At 60.5% G+C, this 20,000-nt stretch overlaps 2 non-coding genes across 2 annotated transcripts; both read right to left on the bottom strand.

The window, feature by feature from the left end:
* Positions 1 to 1,095: 1,095 nt before the first annotated feature.
* Positions 1,096 to 1,214, bottom strand: LOC131865785 (5S ribosomal RNA). Its single transcript, XR_009364458.1, has one exon. It is a non-coding gene; the product is annotated as a 5S ribosomal RNA (ribosomal RNA).
* Positions 1,215 to 7,130: 5,916 nt separating this feature from the next.
* LOC131865763 (5S ribosomal RNA) lies at positions 7,131 to 7,249 on the bottom strand. Its single transcript, XR_009364436.1, has one exon. It is a non-coding gene; the product is annotated as a 5S ribosomal RNA (ribosomal RNA).
* Between the last annotated feature and the right edge of the window lie 12,751 nt (positions 7,250 to 20,000).

Here is a 20,000-nt window from a genome sequence, read left to right as displayed (position 1 = left end):
CCGGGTGCGCTCCGAGGTGCGCAACATCGGTGCGCACCAAGGAGGGCTCCGAAGTGTGCTCCAAGGTGCGCACGATTCGGAGCTCGGTTTGCCCGGGGTGCGCACACCTTGGCTGGGTTGCGCACCCTTTGTGCGCTCCAAGGTGCGCACGAAGTCGGAGCTCGGTTTGCCCCGGGTGCGCACCTTCGCCAGGGTGCGCACCTTGATGCGCACGCCTTGGCTGGGCTGCGCACCTTGGTGGGCGCCATGGTGCGCACCTTTCGTGCGCTCCAAGGTGCGCACGAAGTCGGAGCTCGGTTTGCCCCGGGTGCGCACCTTGGTGGGCGCCATGGTGCACTCCGAGGTGCCCAAGATTGGTGCGCACCAAGGAGCGCTCCGAAGTGCGCTCCAAGGTGCGCAGGTGCGCGCGAAGTCGAAAGTTGGGTTAATTGTCCGGTTTGCCTCGGGTGCGCACCTTGCGTGCACCTTCGCCAGGGTGGGCGCCTTGGTGCGCACACCTTGGCTGGGCTGCGCACCCGGGCGCGCACACCTTGGCACCCGCGTTTCCTTCATTTTAAATTTTTTTTTTTTACAATCTCTCAAGTGGGAAATTCTATAATCTCAACTTTTTTTGCCTTTTCAGGAAACTTTTGAATGGAGCGCATCATTGGTGCGCTCCGAAGTGTGCTCCAAGGTGCGCACCTCTGGTGTGCTCCAAAGCTCTCTCTAGCTGCGTGCACCTGCCCCGGCCGCGCACCCGGCCCCGCCCAGCTTCGCTCACCTGTCCCGGGCGTCTGGTGCGGAACCTTAGAGTAAGAAACATCACCGTGCACCTTGGCCAACGTGCGCGACTCGACCGAGCGCGCACTGGCCGAGGTGCACACCGATTTCACCTGGGTGCGCGCGCAGCACCTCGGGCGCACCGGGGTGCGCGCACAACGCCCGGGTTGCACCGTGGCCTGTGTGCTCGGGGCGCCTCGGGTGCGCGCTCGGTGTCGCCCCCGCGCGCGCGGTAGTGCGGGCAGCGCACCCCGGCCCGGCCCGGCCCCGACGAGAACGCAAACGGGCAAAAGGTTTATTCAAATAGCATTGCGACGCCCGGCGAAAAACTAAAAAAGGGTGCAACACCGGGACTTCCCGGGAGGTCACCCATCCCAGTACTACTCCGGCCCAAGCGCGCTTAACTGCGGAGTTCTGATGGGATCCGGTGCACTAACGCTGGTATGATCGCACCCGTTATGAGCTTGTCGCAGTGTGTACTTAGCAAACCGCGACCCACGTGCGAATCCACCCCGGCCACCCACCCCCGTCGAGGTGCACACCCTCCCTCGCGAAGTGCGCCCCGTTCGCCAAGTGTGAGCCCTGCCCGGGTGCGCGCACCTTGCTAGGGCGTCGGGTGTGCACCCGGCCCGGCCTACGTGCGTGCACCTGGACGGGGCGTCGTGTGCGTGCAGTGTCCCGTCTGCAACGCGGTGCCCACACACCACCTCGGGCGCAACGACCTGCGCTCACATGTGGGCCGAGTGCACCTTGGTGCATGTTCGGGGCGCCTCGGGTGCACGCTCGATCTTGCCCCGGTGCACCAAGGCGCTCGGTTTGCCCCGGGTGCGCACTTGGTGCAAGGTGGGCACCCAAAATAGGGATCAAGCACCAAAACACAAGTTTCGGGATGCAAAATGGGACCCAAGGACCACAAATGCGTTCCAAGACCCATGATGGGTCCACGAGAACAAAAATGTGTTCCGAGACTTAATAAACAAATATTGGGTTTTAGGAGAAGAAACATGCTCTGATGCCCAAAACGAGAATCGACCCCGAAAAGGCCACAGGCCAAAAGTGGGATGCGAGACAAAAAAAAATGGGACCCGAGGACCAAAATTGGGTTCCCAGGTCGAAGACAGGGCAACCGGACAAGAAACGACCTCTAAGGCTCGAAATGAGTCCCGACGACTAAAACTTGACAAGAAGCACCCATCAGGCACCCAACTCGACACCCATGGGATGCCGACCCACCCGGGCTTCCACCTAGCACACCTTGGCACCCACCCACCCTCGCACCCAACCTCGCACCCAACTTAGCACCTTTGAACCCACATTGGCACTCACCCTGACCCTGGCACCTTGGAACCCACATTGGCACTCACCTTGACCCTGGCACCCACCTTTGCACTCACCTTGGGACCCACCCTGGCTCCCACCTCGGCACCCACCCAGACACCCACCTTGGTTCCTTGGCACCCACCTTGGATCCTTGGCACCCACCCCGACACCCACCTTGGCACGCAACTTGGCTACTTGCCACCCACCTTGGCTCCTTGACGCCCACCCCGACAACCACCCCGTGACCTACCCTGGCTAGGGTTGGTGCACACCCACCCTGGTGCCCACCTTGGCACCCACCCCATGACCCACCTTGGCACGCACCTTAGTACCCACCCCGTTACCCACCCTAGGACCCACCCCGTGACCCACCTTGGCCAGGGTGGGTGCCTTGGTGCGCACAACTTGCCTGGGCTGCACACCAGGGCGGGCTCAAGATGGCACCCGCGTTCCGTTTTTTTCACTATCTTTCAAAACGGAAATTTTAAAATCTCGTTTTTTTTTTTTTTTTTGCCTTTTCTGGAAATTAGTGAAGGCAGCGCATCAAAGGTGCGCAATGCTGGTGCGAACCCGGGAGCGCTCCGATGTGTGCTCCAAGGTGCGGCGTGCACGAAGTCCGAGCCCGGCTTGCCCCGGGTGCGCACCTCGCGTGCACCTTCGCCGGGGTGAGCACCTTGGCTGGGTTGCGCGCCCTGGTGCGCACCAAGGAGCGCTCTGAAGTGTGCTCCAAGGTGCGGCGTGCACGAAGTCGGAGCTCGGTTTGCCCCGGGTGTGCACCTCGGGTGCGCACCTCGCGTGCACCTTCGCTGCGGTGGGCACCTTGGCTGGGTTGCGCGCCTTGGTGGGCACCATGCAGTGCACGAAGTCGGAGCCCGGTTTGCCCCGGGCGCGCACCTCCGCCAGGGTGGGCACCTTGGTGCGCACAACTTGCCTGGGCTGCGCACCAGGAAGGGCTCAAGATGGCACCCGCGTTCCGTTTTTTTCACTATCTTTCAGAACGGAAATTTTAAAATATCGTTTTTTTTTGCCTTTTCTGGAAATTAGTGAAGGCAGCGCATCAAAGGTGCGCAACGCTGGTGCGAACCTGGGAGCGCTCCGATGTGTGCTCCAAGGTGCGGCGTGCACGAAGTCGGAGCCCGGTTTGCCCCGGGTGCGCCCTGGTGGGCACCATGGTGCGCACCAAGGAGCGCTCCGAAGTGTGCTCCAAGGTGCGGCCTGCACGAAGTCGGAGCCCGGTTTGCCCCGGGTGTGCACCGCGGGTGGGCACCTTGGTGCGCATGCCTTGCCTGGGCTGCGCACCAGGGCGGGCTCAAGATGGCACCCGCGTTCCGTTTTTTTCACTATCTTTCAAAACGGAAATTTTAAAATCTCATTTTTTTTTGCCTTTTCTGGAAATTAGTGAAGGCAGCGCATCAAAGGTGCGCACCTCGCTGCCCACCACGGTGCGCAACGCCGGTGGGCACCCGGGAGTGCTTCGAAGTGTGCTCCAAGGTGCTGCGTGCACGTTGTCGGAGCCCGGTTTGCCCCGGGTGCGCACCTCGCGTGCACCTTCGTCGGGGTGGGCACCTTGGCTGGGTTTGCCCCGGCTGCGCTCCGAAGCGGGGTTATTGGAGCGCCGCCTCTTTTTTTGTCGGAGCGTTTGGTGGGGTTTCTCGCATTGGCTCTTCCCAGGCCCGGTTGCCACCCTGGCGCGCACGAAGTCGGAAGTAGGGTTAATTGCCCGGGTGCGCACCTTTGCCAGGGTGGGCACCTTACCTGGGCTGTGCACCCGGGCGGGCTCAAGATGGCACCCGCGTTCCGTTTTTTTCACTATCTTTCAAAACGGAAATTTTAAAATCTCCTCTTTTTTTTGCCTTTTCTGGAAATTAGTGAAGGCAGCGCATCAAAGGTGCGCACCTCGCTGCCCACCTTGGTGTGCTCTGAGGTGCGCACCCGGGAGCGCTACGAAGTGTGCTCCAAGGTGCGGCGTGCACGTTGTCGGAGCCCGGTTTGCCCCGGGTGCGCACCTCGCCTGCACCTTGGCCGGGGTGGGCACCCTGGCTGGGTTTGCCCAGGGTGCGCTCCGAAGCGGGGTTACTGGAGCGCCCCCTCTTTTTTTGTCAGAGCGTTTGGTGGGGTTTCTCGCATTGGCTCTTCCCAGGCCCGGTTGTTGGGTGCGCTCCCACCCTGGCGCGCGCGAAGTTGGAAGTTGGGTTAATTGCCCGGGCGCGCACCTTCGCCAGGGTGGGCACCTTGGTGCGCACACCTTGGCTGGGCTGCGCACCAGGGCGGGCTCAAGATGGCACCAGCATTCCCTTTTTCTCACTATCTTTCAAAACGGAAATTTTAAAATCTCGTTTTCTTTTGCCTTTTATGGAAATTAGTGAAGGCATCGCATCAAAGGTGCGCACCTCGCTGCCCACCTTGGTGTGCTCCGAGGTGCCCACCACGGTGCGCTCCGAGGTGCCCACCACGGTGCGCAACGCCGGTGCGAACCCGGGAGCGCCCCGATGTGTGCTCCAAGGTGCGGCGTGCACGAAGCCGGACCCCGGTTTGCCCCGGGTGCGCACCTCGCGTGCACCTTGGTGCGCACACCTTGGCTGGGTTGCGCGGCCTGGTGGGCACCATGGTGCGCACCAAGGAGCGCTCCGAAGTGTGCTCCAAGGTGCGGCGTGCACGAAGTCCTAGCCCGGTTTGCCCCGGGTGCGCACCTTCGCCGCGGTGGGCACCATGGCGTGCACGAAGTCGGAGCCCGGTTTGCCCCGGGTGCGCACCTCGCGTGCACCTTCGCCGGGGTGGGCACCTCGGCTGGGTTGCGCGCCCTGGTGCGCACCAAGGAGCGCTCCGAAGTGTGCTCCAAGGTGCGGCGTGCACGAAGTCGGAGCCCGGTTTGCCCCGGGTGCGCACCTTCGCCGCGGTGGGCACCCTGGTGCGCACCATGGCGTGCACGAAGTCGGAGCCCGGTTTGCCCCGGGTGCGCACCTCGCGTGCACCTTCGGCGGGGTTGCGCGCCCTGGTGCGCACCAAGGAGCGCTCCGAAGTGTGCTCCAAGGTGCGGCGTGCACGAAGTCGGAGCCCGGTTTGCCCCGGGTGCGCACCTCGCGTGCACCTTCGGCGGGGTTGCGCGCCCTGGTGGGCACCATGGTGCGCACCAAGGAGCGCTCCGAAGTGTGCTCCAAGGTGCGGCGTGCACGAAGTCGGAGCCCGGTTTGCCCCGGGTGCGCACCTCGCGTGCACCTTCGCCGCGGTGGGCACCATGGCGTGCACGAAGTCGGAGCCCGGTTTGCCCCGGGTGCGCACCTCGCGTGCACCTTCGCCGGGGTGGGCACCTCGGCTGGGTTGCGCGCCCTGGTGCGCACCAAGGAGCGCTCCGAAGTGTGCTCCAAGGTGCGGCGTGCACGAAGTCGGAGCCCGGTTTGCCCCGGGTGCGCACCTCGCGTGCACCTTCGCCGCGGTGGGCACCATGGCGTGCACGAAGTCGGAGCCCGGTTTGCCTCGGGTGCGCACCCCGCGTGCACCTTCGCCGGGGTGGGCACCTCGGCTGGGTTGCGCGCCCTGGTGCGCACCAAGGAGCGCTCCGAAGTGTGCTCCAAGGTGCGGCGTGCACGAAGTCGGAGCCCGGTTTGCCCCGGGTGCGCACCTCGCGTGCACCTTCGCCGCGGTGGGCACCTTGGCTGGGTTGGGCACCATTGAGCGCTCCGAAGTGTGCTCCAAGGTGCGCACCATGGCCCTCCAAGGTGCGCAGCATGGCGTGCACGAAGTCGGAGCCCGGTTTGCCCCGGGTGCGCACCTCGCGTGCACCTTCGCCAGGGTGGGCACCTCGGTGCGCACACCTTCTCAATGTTTTCTTGCCTTTTCTGGAAATTGGTGAAGGCAGCGCATCAAAGGTGCGCACCTCGGTGTGCTCCGAGGTGCGAACCCGAGAGCGCTCCGAGGTGCCCACGAAGTCGAAAGTCGGGTTAATTGCATTGTTTTCCCCGGGTGCGCTCCGAGGTGCGCAACATCGGTGCGCACCAAGGAGGGCTCCGAAGTGTGCTCCAAGGTGCGCACGATTCGGAGCTCGGTTTGCCCGGGGTGCGCACACCTTGGCTGGGTTGCGCACCCTTTGTGCGCTCCAAGGTGCGCACGAAGTCGGAGCTCGGTTTGCCCCGGGTGCGCACCTTCGCCAGGGTGCGCACCTTGATGCGCACGCCTTGGCTGGGCTGCGCACCTTGGTGGGCGCCATGGTGCGCACCTTTCGTGCGCTCCAAGGTGCGCACGAAGTCGGAGCTCGGTTTGCCCCGGGTGCGCACCTTGGTGGGCGCCATGGTGCACTCCGAGGTGCCCAAGATTGGTGCGCAACAAGGAGCGCTCCGAAGTGCGCTCCAAGGTGCGCAGGTGCGCGCGAAGTCGAAAGTTGGGTTAATTGTCCGGTTTGCCTCGGGTGCGCACCTTGCGTGCACCTTCGCCAGGGTGGGCGCCTTGGTGCGCACACCTTGGCTGGGCTGCGCACCCGGGCGCGCACACCTTGGCACCCGCGTTTCCTTCATTTTAAATTTTTTTTTTTTACAATCTCTCAAGTGGGAAATTCTATAATCTCAACTTTTTTTGCCTTTTCAGGAAACTTTTGAATGGAGCGCATCATTGGTGCGCTCCGAAGTGTGCTCCAAGGTGCGCACCTCTGGTGTGCTCCAAAGCTCTCTCCAGCTGCGTGCACCTGCCCCGGCCGCGCACCCGGCCCCGCCCAGCTTCGCTCACCTGTCCCGGGCGTCTGGTGCGGAACCTTAGAGTAAGAAACATCACCGTGCACCTTGGCCAACGTGCGCGACTCGACCGAGCGCGCACTGGCCGAGGTGCACACCGATTTCACCTGGGTGCGCGCGCAGCACCTCGGGCGCACCGGGGTGCGCGCACAACGCCCGGGTTGCACCGTGGCCTGTGTGCTCGGGGCGCCTCGGGTGCGCGCTCGGTGTCGCCCCCGCGCGCGCGGTAGTGCGGGCAGCGCACCCCGGCCCGGCCCGGCCCCGACGAGAACGCAAACGGGCAAAAGGTTTATTCAAATAGCATTGCGACGCCCGGCGAAAAACTAAGAAAGGGTGCAACACCGGGACTTCCCGGGAGGTCACCCATCCTAGTACTACTCCGGCCCAAGCGCGCTTAACTGCGGAGTTCTGATGGGATCCGGTGCACTAACGCTGGTATGATCGCACCCGTTATGAGCTTGTCGCAGTGTGTACTTAGCAAACCGCGACCCACGTGCGAATCCACCCCGGCCACCCACCCCCGTCGAGGTGCACACCCTCCCTCGCGAAGTGCGCCCCGTTCGCCAAGTGTGAGCCCTGCCCGGGTGCGCGCACCTTGCTAGGGCGTCGGGTGTGCACCCGGCCCGGCCTACGTGCGTGCACCTGGACGGGGCGTCGTGTGCGTGCAGTGTCCCGTCTGCAACGCGGTGCCCACACACCACCTCGGGCGCAACGACCTGCGCTCACATGTGGGCCGAGTGCACCTTGGTGCATGTTCGGGGCGCCTCGGGTGCACGCTCGATCTTGCCCCGGTGCACCAAGGCGCTCGGTTTGCCCCGGGTGCGCACTTGGTGCAAGGTGGGCACCCAAAATAGGGATCAAGCACCAAAACACAAGTTTCGGGATGCAAAATGGGACCCAAGGACCACAAATGCGTTCCAAGACCCATGATGGGTCCACGAGAACAAAAATGTGTTCCGAGACTTAATAAACAAATATTGGGTTTTAGGAGAAGAAACATGCTCTGATGCCCAAAACGAGAATCGACCCCGAAAAGGCCACAGGCCAAAAGTGGGATGCGAGACAAAAAAAAATGGGACCCGAGGACCAAAATTGGGTTCCCAGGTCGAAGACAGGGCAACCGGACAAGAAACGACCTCTAAGGCTCGAAATGAGTCCCGACGACTAAAACTTGACAAGAAGCACCCATCAGGCACCCAACTCGACACCCATGGGATGCCGACCCACCCGGGCTTCCACCTAGCACACCTTGGCACCCACCCACCCTCGCACCCAACCTCGCACCCAACTTAGCACCTTTGAACCCACATTGGCACTCACCCTGACCCTGGCACCTTGGAACCCACATTGGCACTCACCTTGACCCTGGCACCCACCTTTGCACTCACCTTGGGACCCACCCTGGCTCCCACCTCGGCACCCACCCAGACACCCACCTTGGTTCCTTGGCACCCACCTTGGATCCTTGGCACCCACCCCGACACCCACCTTGGCACGCAACTTGGCTACTTGCCACCCACCTTGGCTCCTTGACGCCCACCCCGACAACCACCCCGTGACCTACCCTGGCTAGGGTTGGTGCACACCCACCCTGGTGCCCACCTTGGCACCCACCCCATGACCCACCTTGGCACGCACCTTAGTACCCACCCTGTTACCCACCCTAGGACCCACCCCGTGACCCACCTTGGCCAGGGTGGGTGCACCCACCCTGGTGCCCACCTTGGCACCCACCCATCCTAGCACCCAGCCTGTGACCGGGCTTGGAACCCAACCTTGCACCCGTCTTGGCCAGTGTGGGTGCGCACCCATCCTGGCACCCACGTTGTGACACACCCTTTAACCCACGCACCCTAGCAGCCACGTTGGCACCCACCTTGGAACACAACCTAGCAACTTGGCACCCACCCCGTGACCCACCTTGGCATCCACCATAGCAGTCGCCCACTTGGCACCCACCTTGGAACCCAAGTTGGCACCCACCTCGGCACCCACCTTGACACTTGTGGACCCACCTTGCCACTCACCCTAGCATCGACCCATCCTAGCACCCACCCTGGCACCTTTGCACCCTAGCACTCACCCATCCTAGCACCTAACCTGTGACCCACCTTGACACTCACCCTCGCACCCACCTTGGAACCCAACCTAGCACCCACCCACCCTGACACCAACCCTAGCACCTACCCACCCTTGCACCCACCCTGTGACCCATCTTGGCACCCACCCATCCTACCACTCAACCTATCACCCACCTTCTCACCCACCTTGGCATCCACCTTAGCACCCACCCACACTGGCACCTTGGCACCCACCTCGGGCAAGGTGGGTGCACACCCACCCTGACACCCAATTTAGAACCAACCGAGCATGTTACCCACCTTGGCACCCACATTGCAGCCCACCCTAGTACCCACCCTATGACCCACATTGGCATCCACACCCTAGCACCCAGGCACCTCGACACCCGCCTTGACACGCACCCTAGCACTAAACCTGTGACCCACCTTGGAACTCACCCTAGAACCCACCCACCCTGTGAACCACCTTGGCATCCACCTTAGCACCCACCCACCTTGGCACCCACTCTAGCACTCACCCATCCTAACACCCAACTTGTTACCCACCTTGGCACCCGCCCTCGCGTCCACCTTGAAACCCACCCTAGCACCCACCCACGCAGGAGCCCACCTTGGCACCCAACCTAACACCCACGCATCCTGGCACCCAACTTGTGACCCACCTTGGAACCCACCCTAGTACCCACCTTTGAACCCACTATATCACCAACCCACCTTGGCACCCACCCTATGACCCTCTTTGGAATCCACCCTAGCACGCACCCACCCTGGCACCCACCATGGAGCGCACCCTAGCACCCACCCACCTCGGCACGCACCTCAACACCCACCTTGGTGTGCGCACTGCGCCAACCTCTCAAAGACCCTATGTGGTGCGCTCCAAAGTGTACACCTTTGGTGCGCTCCAAGGTGCGCACCTTTGGTGCACACCGAGGTGCACACCAAAGTGTGCACCGAGGTGAGCACCAAAGTGCACTCCAAGGTGCACACCAAGGCGTGCACCTTTGGTGCGGTCAATGCAAACGAATTCGGAAGTTGGGGTCGATGTCCTAATCGCTGCTGCAGACTACACGTATGAGAATCGGACAAATAGCTTTATATAGGGGAGGTGTTGCGTTTGATGGGTCGACTCCCCTGGTTGTGTGCACTGCACCAACTTCAAAGACCCTGTCTTGTTTAAGAAGTCAAAAGTTGGGGTGGATGTCCTAATCATTGCTGCAGTCTACGCATGTATGAGAATCAGACAAATAGCTTATATAGGGGAGGTGTTGCATTCGGTGGGTTGACTCCCCTGGTTGTGCGCACTGCGCCAACCTCAAAGACCCCGCATAGCAGAAGAAGTCGGAAGTCGGATTTTGGTGAGCACCAAGGCGTGCACCTTTGGTGCGGTCAACGCAGACGAATTCAGAAGTTGGGGTGGATGTCCTAATCGTTGTTGCAGGCTACACATGTATGAGAATCAGACAAATAGCTTATATAGGGGAGGTGTTGGGTTTGATGGGTCAACTCCCTTGGTTGTGCGCATTACGCCAACCTCAAAGACCTTGTTTTCGTTAAGAAGTCAAAAGTTGGGGTCAATGTCCTAATGGCTCCTGTAGGCTACACATGTATGAGAATCGGACAAATAGCTTATATAGGGGAGGTGTTGGGTTTGATGGGTCGACTCCCCTGGTTGTGCGCATTACGTCAACCTCAAAGACCTTGTTTTCGTTAAGAAGTCAAAAGTTGGGGTCGATGTCCTAATTGCTCCTGTAGACTACACATGTATGAGAATCAGACAAATAGCTTATATAGGGGAGGTGTTGGGTTTGATGGGTTGACTCCCCTAGTTGTTCGCATTACACCAACCTCAAAGACCTTGTTTTCGTTTAGAAGCCGAAAGTTGGGGTCGATGTCCTAATTGCTCCTGCAGGCTACGCATGTATGAGAATCAGACAAATAGCTTATATAGGGGAGGTGTTGGGTTTGATGGGTCGACTCCCCTGGTTGTGCGCATTGCGCCAACCTCAAAGACCCTGCATTGCGGATGAAGTCGAAAGTCAGAGTTTGGTGTGCTACAAGGTGTGGTCGAAGGTGCTCACCTAGGTGTGCACCTTTGGAGCGCAGGAAAAGTGCCCTCCAAAAGTGCGCACCTTTGGAGTGCACAAAAGTGCCCTCCAAAAGTGCGCACCTTTGGAGCGCACAAAAGTGCCCTCCAAAAAGTGCCCTCCAAAAGTGCGCACCTTTGGAGCGCACAAAAGTGCCCTCCAAAAAGTGCCCTCCAAAAGTGCGCACCTTTGGAGTGCAGAAAAGTGCCCTCCAAAAAGTGCCCTCCAAAAGTGTGCACCTTTGGAGTGCACAAAAGTGCCCTCCAAAAGTGCGCACCTTTGGAGCGCAGAAAAGTGCCCTCCAAAAAGTGCCCTCCAAAAGTGCGCACCTTTGGAGCGCAGAAAAGTGCCCTCCAAAAAGTGCCCTCCAAAAGTGCGCACCTTTGGAGCGCAGAAAAGTGCCCTCCAAAAAGTGCCCTCCAAAAGTGCGCACCTTTGGAGCGCAGAAAAGTGCCCTCCAAAAAGTGCCCTCCAAAAGTGCGCACCTTTGGAGCGCACAAAAGTGCCCTCCAAAAAGTGCCCTCCAAAAGTGCGCACCTTTGGAGCGCACAAAAGTGCCCTCCAAAAGTGCGCACCTTTGGAGCGCACAAAAGTGCCCTCCAAAAGTGCGCACTTTTGGTGCGCACCAAGGCGCTGGTTCGGTCGTTGCAGGCGAGTTCGGAAGTTGGGGTCGATGTCCTGAGCGGAGGTGCAAACTACACAGGTGTCGGAATCGGACAAATAGCTTATATAGGGGAGGTGTATGCTTCGATGGGTCGACTCCCCAGGTTGAGCGCACCGCGCCAACCTCAAAGACCCTACGGTATGGATGAAGTCGGAAGTTGGGTCCGATGACCGATTCGATTAGTAGGTATGCTCATGAGGTCGGAATTTGGGTCCGATGACCTGCCATGTGCAGGAAGGCGAATGTTGGCACTGTGCGTTGCAAGGTGCACACCAAGGTGCTGGTGCGGTCTTTTTAGTCGAGTTCGGAAGTTGGGGTCGATGTCCTGATCGGAGGTGCAAGCTACACAGGTGTGGGAATCGGACAAATAGCTTATATAGGGGAGGTGTATGCTTCGTTGGGTCGACTCCCCGGGTTGAGCGCACCGCGCCAACCTCAAAGACCCTACGGTATGGATGAAGTCGGAAGTTGGGTCCGATGACCGATTCGATATGTAGGCATACTCGCGAGGTCGGAATTTGGGTCCGATGACCTGCCATGTGCAGGAAGGCGAATGTTGGCACTGTGCGTTGCAAGGTGCGCACCAAGGCGCTGGTTCGGTCGTTGCAGGCGAGTTCGGAAGTTGGGGTCGATGTCCTGATCGGAGGTGCAAACTACACAGGTGTGGGAATCGGACAAATAGCTTATATAGGGGAGGTGTATGCTTCGTTGGGTCGACTCCCCGGGTTGAGCGCACCGCGCCAACCTCAAAGACCCTACGGTATGGATGAAGTCGGAAGTTGTGTCCGATGACCGATTCGATATGTAGGCATACTCGCGAGGTCGGAATTTGGGTCCGATGACCTGCCATGTGCAGGAAGGCGAATGTTGGGACTGTGCGTCGCAAGGTGCGCACCAAGGCGCTGGTGCCGTCGTTGCAGTCGAGTTCGGAAGTTGGGGTCGATGTCCTGGTCAGAGGTGCAAACTACACAGGTGTGGGAATCGGACAAATAGCTTATATAGGGGAGGTGTATGCTTCGATGGGTCGACTCCCCGGGTTGAGCGCACCGCGCCAACCTCAAAGACCCTACAGTATGGATGAAGTCGGAAGTTGGGTCCGATGACCGATTCGATACGTAGGCATATTGGCGAGGTCTGAATTTGTGTCCGATGACCTGCCATGCGCAGGAAGGCGGAATTTGGGTCCGATGACCGAGTTGATGGCGTGCCATGCGCAGAAAGGCGGAATTTGGGTCCGATGACCGAGTTGATGTTGATGGCCCGCCATGCACAGGAAGGCGGAATTTGGGTCCGATGACCGATTTGAAGGCGTGCCATGCGCAGAAAGGCGGAGTTTGGGTCCGATGACCGAGTTGATATTGATGGCCCGCCATGCGCAGGAAGGCGGAATTTGGGTCCGATGACCTGACATACGCATGGAGTCCGACTCGGGGGCCGATGTTCGATTCGATGACTTGCATTGTGGGTAAAGTCGGAAGTTGTGGTCTTTGACCCGATTCGATGACCAGACTTCGGCTGCTTGAGAATCGGACAAATAACTTATATAGGGGAGGTAGTGTTCTCGAGCATCCTCCCCCCGTGCCCGTTTATGTCGATTGATGCTGGTGCTCGACTGGTTGGAGCGCTCGGATGCAAAAATCTTGCACCAGGATTTATCGATTGTGATGGACACGGCAAGTCTCCTGATTGCTATGCAGGAGCTCATCGTGAATCTCTATGCGGCCTTGGTATGGACTCGACCTGCGGAATGGTTCGGCAATGGTAGTCGCTCCAACACGTCCTTGCAATGGCCACAGAGGTGATTCGACTAGAGCTCCAGTCTAGCTTTTGGGTTGCTTGGCGGACTGGTATAGCCGCGATCGAGTTCCGGCCATGAACGTTTTAGATAGCTCTTGGGCTTTCTGGGACGGAAGTCGGAAGTTTGGGCTGTTGTCCGATTTGATGACCATTCTTCGGATGTGTGAGAATCGGACAAATAACTTATATAGGGGACTGTGTTGTCTCACGCAGCCCCCTCCGTGCCCCTCTATCTCGACCGATGTTGGTGCTTGAAAGGGTTGGGATCGCTCGGATTTATAAACGTGCACCACCATTTGTCGAGTGTGAGGGACGCGGCAGGTCTCCTAAATGCTATACGGGCGCTCTCTGAGAATCTCTATCCGGCCTCGACACAGACTAGTCTTGCTGAATGGTTTGGCACTGGTAGTCGATCCAACACGTCGTTGTTGTGGCCGCCTAGGCGATTCGATTCGAGCCCCCGTCTAGCTTTTGGGTTGCTTGGCGGATTTTGCCCTATCCGCAAGTGAGCTCGGTCCCTAAACGTTCGAGAAACCCGATTGCTATGCGCCGACTCTCTTTCTTGCGAGCCTCCATCTAGCTTTTGGGTCTCTACGGAACGGAAGTCGGAATCTGGGACCGTTGTTTGATTCGACGAGGCAGACTACGGTTGTGCGAGAATCGGACAAATAACTTATATAGGGGAGGTGTTGACTGGAGCATTCTCCCCCGTGCCCCTCTAACTCGACCAATGCTGGCGCTCGAACGGTGGTAGCGCTCGGATTTTCGTTGAGCGCCAGCATTGGTCGATTTAGAGGGGCATGCGAGATTCCCGAATGCTATGCGAGGGCTCTAACGGAAATGTCTATTGGTTTCGGTATGGATGCAATTGCGAGTGGTTCGGCAAAGGTAGTCGTTCCGATGCGTCCATGTCGTGGCCAAATCGATAATTCGATTTGAGCCCTCGTATAGCATTTGGGTCTCTCGATGTGATTCCGCATTCCAGTCCCTTTGGGCACTGCTTGAGCCGCATCCCAGGGGGTTCCCTTCCCAATAATCTGCCTCGCAACCCGATTGCTATGCGGTGAGGCTCCTCGGCCGCCTCGGAACTATCTGTGTATCAGACGCATCGCGGGATAAGGGGTTGGCAACGGTAGTCGCCCCAAGCGCGTCCGATGCTTGGACCATTCCGAGGCGGCCCTGAAGCCTCTTCCGTCTAGCCGTTGGGTCCTTCTCGCCGCATCCCTTGCCTCGCACCCCGATTGCTATGCGGTGAGGCTCCTCGGCCGCCTTGGAACTATCTGTGTATCAGACGCATCGCGGGATAAGGGGTTGTCACTGGTAGTCGCCCCAAGCGCGTCCGATGCTTGGACCATTCCGAGGCGGCCCTGAAGCCTCTTCCGTCTAGCCGTTGGGTCCTTCTCGCCGCATCCCTCGACTCGCACCCCGATTGCTATGCGGTGAGGCTCCTCGGCCGCCTTGGAACTATCTGTGTATCGGACGCGTCGCGGGATAAGGGGTTGTCACTGGTAGTCGCCCCAAGCGCGTCCGATGCTTGGACCATTCCGAGGCGGCCCTGAAGCCTCTTCCGTCTAGCCGTTGGGTCCTTCTCGCCGCATCCCTCGCCTCGCACCCCGATTGCTATGCGGTGAGGCTCCTCGGCCGCCTTGGAACTATCTGTGTATCGGACGCGTCGCGGGATAAGGGGTTGTCACTGGTAGTCGCCCCAAGCGCGTGCGATGCATGGACCATTCCCAGGCGGCCCTGAAGCCTCTTCCGTCTAGCCGTTGGGTCCTTCTCGCCGCATCCCTCGCCTCGCACCCCGATTGCTATGCGGTGAGGCTCCTCGGCCGCCTTGGAACTATCTGTGTATCGGACGCGTCGCGGGATAAGGGGTTGTCACTGGTAGTCGCCCCAAGCGCGTCCGATGCTTGGACCATTCCGAGGCGGCCCTGAAGCCTCTTCCGTCTAGCCGTTGGGTCCTTCTCGCCGCATCCCTCGCCTCGCACCCCGATTGCTATGCGGTGAGGCTCCTCGGCCGCCTTGGAACTATCTGTGTATCGGACGCGTCGCGGGATAAGGGGTTGTCACTGGTAGTCGCCCCAAGCGCGTCCGATGCTTGGACCATTCCGAGGCGGCCCTGAAGCCTCTTCCGTCTAGCCGTTGGGTCCTTCTCGCCGCATCCCTCGCCTCGCACCCCGATTGCTATGCGGTGAGGCTCCTCGGCCGCCTTGGAACTATCTGTGTATCGGACGCGTCGCGGGATAAGGGGTTGTCACTGGTAGTCGCCCCAAGCGCGTCCGATGCTTGGACCATTCCGAGGCGGCCCTGAAGCCTCTTCCGTCTAGCCGTTGGGTCCTTCTCGCCGCATCCCTCGCCTCGCACCCCGATTGCTATGCGGTGAGGCTCCTCGGCCGCCTTGGAACTATCTGTGTATCGGACGCATCGCGGGATAAGGGGTTGTCACTGGTAGTCGCCCCAAGCGCGTCCGATGCTTGGACCATTCCGAGGCGGCCCTGAAGCCTCTTCCGTCTAGCCGTTGGGTCCTTCTCGCCGCATCCCTCGCCTCGCACCCCGATTGCTATGCGGTGAGGCTCCTCGGCCGCCTTGGAACTATCTGTGTATCGGACGCGTCGCGGGATAAGGGGTTGTCACTGGTAGTCGCCCCAAGCGCGTCCGATGCTTGGACCATTCCGAGGCGGCCCTGAAGCCTCTTCCGTCTAGCCGTTGGGTCCTTCTCGCCGCATCCCTCGCCTCGCACCCCGATTGCTATGCGGTGAGGCTCCTCGGCCGCCTTGGAACTATCTGTGTATCGGACGCGTCGCGGGATAAGGGGTTGTCACTGGTAGTCGCCCCAAGCGCGTCCGATGCTTGGACCATTCCGAGGCGGACCTGAAGCCTCTTCCGTCTAGCCGTTGGGTCCTTCTCGCCGCATCCCTCGCCTCGCACCCCGATTGCTATGCGGTGAGGCTCCTCGGCCGCCTTGGAACTATCTGTGTATCGGACGCGTCGCGGGATAAGGGGTTGTCACTGGTAGTCGCCCCAAGCGCGTCCGATGCTTGGACCATTCCGAGGCGGCCCTGAAGCCTCTTCCGTCTAGCCGTTGGGTCCTTCTTGCCGCATCCCTCGCCTCGCACCCCGATTGCTATGCGGTGAGGCTCCTCGGCCGCCTTGGAACTATCTGTGTATCGGACGCGTCGCGGGATAAGGGGTTGTCACTGGTAGTCGCCCCAAGCGCGTCCGATGCTTGGACCATTCCGAGGCGGCCCTGAAGCCTCTTCCGTCTAGCCGTTGGGTCCTTCTCGCCGCATCCCTCGCCTCGCACCCCGATTGCTATGCGGTGAGGCTCCTCGGCCGCCTTGGAACTATCTGTGTATCGGACGCATCGCGGGATAAGGGGTTGTCACTGGTAGTCGCCCCAAGCGCGTCCGATGCTTGGACCATTCCGAGGCGGCCCTGAAGCCTCTTCCGTCTAGCCGTTGGGTCCTTCTCGCCGCATCCCTCGCCTCGCACCCCGATTGCTATGCGGTGAGGCTCCTCGGCCGCCTTGGAACTATCTGTGTATCGGACGCGTCGCGGGATAAGGGGTTGTCACTGGTAGTCGCCCCAAGCGCGTCCGATGCTTGGACCATTCCGAGGCGGACCTGAAGCCTCTTCCGTCTAGCCGTTGGGTCCTTCTCGCCGCATCCCTCGCCTCGCACCCCGATTGCTATGCGGTGAGGCTCCTCGGCCGCCTTGGAACTATCTGTGTATCGGACGCGTCGCGGGATAAGGGGTTGTCACTGGTAGTCGCCCCAAGCGCGTCCGATGCTTGGACCATTCCGAGGCGGCCCTGAAGCCTCTTCCGTCTAGCCGTTGGGTCCTTCTCGCCGCATCCCTCGCCTCGCACCCCGATTGCTATGCGGTGAGGCTCCTCGGCCGCCTTGGAACTATCTGTGTATCGGACGCGTCGCGGGATAAGGGGTTGTCACTGGTAGTCGCCCCAAGCGCGTCCGATGCTTGGACCATTCCGAGGCGGACCTGAAGCCTCTTCCCTCTAGCCGTTGGGGCTTTCTCGCCGCATCCCTCGCCTCGCACCCCGATTGCTATTCGGTGAGGCTCCTCGGCCGCCTTGGAACTATCTGTGTATCGGACGCATCGCGGGATAAGGGGTTGGCAGTGGTAGTCGCCCCAAGCGCGTCCGATGCTTGGACCATTCCGAGGCGGCCCTGCAGCCTCTTCCGTCTAGCCGTTGGGGCCATCTCGCTGCATCCCCCACCTCGCACCACGATTGCTATGCGGTGAGGCTCCTTGGCCGCCTCGGAACTATCTGTGTATCGGACGCATCGCGGGATAAGGGGTTGTCACTGGTAGTCGCCCCAAGCGCGTCCGATGCTTGGACTATTCCGAGGCGGCCCTGCAGCCTCTTCCGTCTAGCCGTTGGGGCCATCTCGCCGCATCCCCCAGCTCCTCGGCCGCCTCGGAACTATCTGTGTATCGGACGCATCGCGGGATAAGGGGTTGGCAGTGGTAGTCGCCCCAAGCGCGTTCGATGCTTGGACTATTCCGAGGCGGCCCCGCAGCCTCTTCCGTCTACCCTTTGGGGCCATCTCGCCGCATCCCTCGCCTCGCACCCCGATTGCTATGCGGTGAGGCTCCTCGGCCGCCTGGGAACTATCTTCGTATCGGATGCATCGCGGGATAAGGGGTTGTCACTGGTAGTCGCCCCAAGCGCGTCCGATGCTTGGACTATTCCGAGGCGGCCCTGTGGCCTCTTCCGTCTAGCCGTTGGGGCCATCTCGCCGCATCCCTCACCTCGCACACCCCATTGCTATGCGGTGAGGCTCCTCGGCCGCCTTGGAACTGTCTTCGTATCGGAAGCATCGCGGGATAAGGGGTTGTCACTGGTAGTCGCCCCAAGCGCGTCCGATGCTTGGACTATTCCGAGGCGGCCCTGCAGCCTCTTCCGTCTAGCCGTTGGGGCCATCTCGCCGCATCCCCCACCTCGCACCCGGATTGCTATGCGGTGAGGCTCCTCGGCCGCCTTGGAACTATCTTCGTATCGGACGCATCGCGGGATAAGGGGTTGTCACTGGTAGTCGCCCCAAGCGCGTCCGATGCTTGGACTATTCCGACGCGGCCCTGTGGCCTCTTCCGTCTAGCCGTTGGGGCCATCTCGCCGCATCCCCCACCTCGCACCCCGATTGCTATGCGGTGAGGCTCCTCGGCCGCCTTGGAACCATCTTCGTATCGGACGCATCGCGGGATGAGGGGTTGTCACTGGTAGTCGCCCCAAGCGCGTCCGATGCTTGGACCATTCCGAGGCGGCCCTGAAGCCTCTTCCGTCTAGCCGTTGGGGCCTTCCCGCCCCATCCCTCGCCTCGCACCCCCGATTGCTATGCGGTGAGGCTCCTCGGCCGCCTTGGAACCATCTGTGTATCGGACGCATCGCGGGATAAGGGGTTGGCACTGGTAGTCGCCCCAAGCGCGTCCGATGCTTGGAGCATTCCGAGGTGGCCCTGAAGCCTCTTCCGTCTAGCCGTTGGGGCCTTCCCGCCCCATCCCTCGCCTCGCACCCCGATTGATATGCGGTGAGGCTCCTCGGCCGCCTTGGAACTATCTGTGTATCGGACGCATCGCGGGATAAGGGGTTGGCACTGGTAGTCGTCCCAATCGCGTCCGATGCTTGGACCATTCCGAGGCGGCCCTGCAGCCTCTTCCGTTTAGCCGTCGGGGCCTTCCCGCCGCATCCCTCGCCTCGCATCCCGATTCCTATGCGGTGAGTCTTCTCGGCCGCCGCGGAACTATACCTGTTATTGCTACTGCATCCTTCGGCTGGTAACCTCCTCTGCCGCCTTGGAACGTTCTCTTTGTCGGACGCGTCGCGGGATAAGGGGTTGGCACTGGTAGTCGCCCCAAGCGCGCCCGATGCATAGACCGCTCCGAGTTGACCTTGCTTTCAGCCTCTCACATGCATAGACCTCTCTGAGTCGACCCTGCAGCCTCTCACGTTTAGCCTTTGGAATCTCGCCTCACAACATGATTGCTATCCTTGATGCATCCCTTGCCTCGAGCCCTGATTGCTTTCTTGGCTGCATCCCTCCTCTCCTCACAGCCCGGTTGTCATCACTGCTTCATCCGTCGCTTCATGCATTCTGGCTGCTGGGCCCTTCCCACCGCACACCTCGATTGCTATCTCTTCTGCATCACACACCCCGATTGCTATCTCTGCTACATCCCTCGGCTCTCACTTCTGCATCCTTCGCCTCCCACCTCGATTGCTATCAATGCTGCATCCGTAACCTCACACCCCGATTGCTATGCGGGGAGGCTCCTTGGCCGCCTTGGAAATTTCTGTGTGTCGGACGCACCGCGGGATAAGGGGTTGGCACTGGTAGTCGCCCCAAGTGCGCCCGATTCTTAGACCGCTTCGAGGTGACCTCGTAGCCTCTTTCGTCCAGGCTTCCTGCCTTCAACGCCCTTTTTACACCTCGATTGCTATGCGCGGGCTCGTTGGCGTCTATCACCTCTCTGCGAAGAGTGGCACGATGATTGTTGGGGTAAATCGTAGCAGTCCGATCTCTGGCCTTGGGCCATTGTGAGGGCTGATCGA

The sequence above is a fragment of the Cryptomeria japonica genome, unplaced genomic scaffold (assembly GCF_030272615.1).
Source record: "Cryptomeria japonica unplaced genomic scaffold, Sugi_1.0 HiC_scaffold_119, whole genome shotgun sequence".
Taxonomy (NCBI): Eukaryota; Viridiplantae; Streptophyta; class Pinopsida; order Cupressales; family Cupressaceae; genus Cryptomeria; species Cryptomeria japonica.
This window is presented reverse-complemented; position numbering and strand designations above follow the sequence as displayed.